Genomic DNA, 2,500 nt, shown 5'->3' with positions numbered 1-2,500 from the left:
TATATATATATATATATATATATATATATATATATATATATATATATATATATATATATATATATATATATATAATATATATATATATATATATATATTTGTGTGTGTGTGTGTATGTATGTATACACTGTTAAAGCACAGCCTTCCTCTCATCTAATTATCGTTGTGAGGCGAAGCAAAGAAGGCATTTCCGGTATTTATGTCAAACAGTAAAGCCAGAAGCGCGACAGTTAAACTAATCTATGGTGGTGCTTTCCCCTGAATATCGCTGTCTGAACCTCCACCGTAAGAGAGCTTCCTCCGATCATTCAGACTCCCACTTCTGGAAAAATACAACCAGCATCAAAGGCACTAAAATCTCTGGAATAACGGAGTCACGAGGATAAAATGAAGATCTTTACAACAATAACCTTACTTGTCCTACGCTACAGCGTGACATTTCGACAGAATTTTAAGCGGTTCGATGCGAGAGAAACAGTCGAATAACTCTTTGGGAGGCTCGTGGATCGGATTTTTTGGATTGATTATATATGATATTTATGGCAAAAGCCCAGGCACTGGGGCCAAGGAGGCTATTCAGCGCCGTATTGAAGGTTAAATAAATTGAATTATTGTAAATCAATGACTGAATGAGTGAAAATTATGAATAAATAAAATGGGAGGTGACTAATAAATAAAGATATAAAGTTTAATGAATGGTGTCATATATAACAAAGATAGTTTAATGTCTTTAAATCTCAATGATGTGATATATAAAGAAAAACTGAATGTTATTAATAAATGTTTATACACTTTAAAAATGAGGGGTGTATTGAAGTAGGTATTAAAAGCGTCTTTTTGTTATGAATCATCCTAAATGGACAAGAAGAACTTCATATTTTTCGTTCATTTGCTTGAAAATTTTTTCGCACAATTCTATTCATTTTGGAAAGTAACTTTCCCAACGCAAAGATCTTAAGCGTATGTAGATAAAAAAACTATAATACATTAAGACATGAAATTTTATAGAAGTACTCACCAATGACTCCTTCATATTTTGTCACGTTATATTTATTCTTCTCACACTCCTGCAGGCGGATGGCAATGTATGAAATCAGCTGTTTGCAGAAATCAGCATCACTTGATTCCCAGGCAACTCTGATGGCAGTGGCGAGTTTTTCAGGAGTTGGCGCGTCGTCGACGCTCTGCAAGCGCTCTTTCATGATGGCCCACAGGTGCTCAATTAGTCAAAAATCAGGGGAATTTGGTGGCCAATCTTCAATGAACTCCACACCACAATCCTTTAACCACCCTTATATCAATGACGTTGTATGGCAACTGGCCCCTTCTTACTGGAAAATACTGCAACCAGTCTTGGTAAAACTACCTTCCAAATGGAGGTTTAAAAGGGTGTATAATAAATCTGCTGATTCACCCTGGCATTTTTCTCGAATATACGAGATCACCAACACCGCCATACCCAATACATCCCCACACCATAAGACGGGAAATTTCTCCCTCGGCCTCACAAACTTGGGGTCTAATTTGTTGGCCGTAGAACTGCAGCAAAGTTTGGAAATGTTGCCACTCGCTGCCACGAACCTACACCCCAACCACCATAACTTTAAGCAAAAGCCTCCCTTTTCTTCAGGTGGGCTGGAGTTAACAATGGCTTCTTTGGCGCCACAGTTTTCTTAAAAACCAGACTGTTGGCAAGGTAATTCTGGGGGTTGCTTTCCAGCGCCTTTCTTGTGCTCCGGTATACGTTCGCTGCCTGGTAGAACCTAGCAACAATGGCTGGACGGTTCGCCATTTCACGTCAGTTTGACTTACAATATACTTAGTTTGTAAACATAATTTGTGACTCTTCATCATTGTCACAAGATTTTCAAGCGAAGTATATCCTCTAGACATTATACAAAGATTGCTATTAACCTCTTCAACATGATATATATGTAAAACACACAAAATTAGGCGGCAACACAACCCAACCACATTCCTCAACGACCGTTAAAGAGACACTGACTACTGACTGAGTTCAGAGAAACAAACAGAATTTGTCCCATAAATTTTCAGATTTCCTCAGTGGCGTGGTTGGTATGGTGTTGGCGTCCCACTTCGGTAGTCGCTGGTTCGATTCTCCGCCATTCCATTGAGGAGTGAGAGGTGTGTATTTCTGGTGATAAAAGTTCACTCTCGACGTGGTTCAGAAGTCACGTAAAGCCGTTGGTCCCGTTGCTGAATAACCACTGGTTCCATGCAACGTAAAAGCACCATACAAACAAACAAACAAACATAATTCTCCGCCCAGGCAATGAGCAAGAGTTAAAGAGTTGACACTTGGCAATTATTGGCTCTCAATTTTTTCGTCAGGCAAATATATAGTATATCTTATCACATTCCGTATTTTCGTGATTGAGTTATACATACGTAGTAATATAATATGTTGGCCGAGTGGATAAGGTCACTGCAGTCCTAATTTCTCCTCTGTCTGACCGTGGTTCGAATCCACGGGAGGACG

The sequence above is a fragment of the Macrobrachium nipponense genome, chromosome 38, assembly GCF_015104395.2.
Source record: "Macrobrachium nipponense isolate FS-2020 chromosome 38, ASM1510439v2, whole genome shotgun sequence".
In the NCBI taxonomy this organism is placed as follows: Eukaryota; Metazoa; Arthropoda; class Malacostraca; order Decapoda; family Palaemonidae; genus Macrobrachium; species Macrobrachium nipponense.
The sequence above is the reverse complement of the archived record's forward strand: the minus strand, read 5'-3'. Positions refer to the sequence as shown.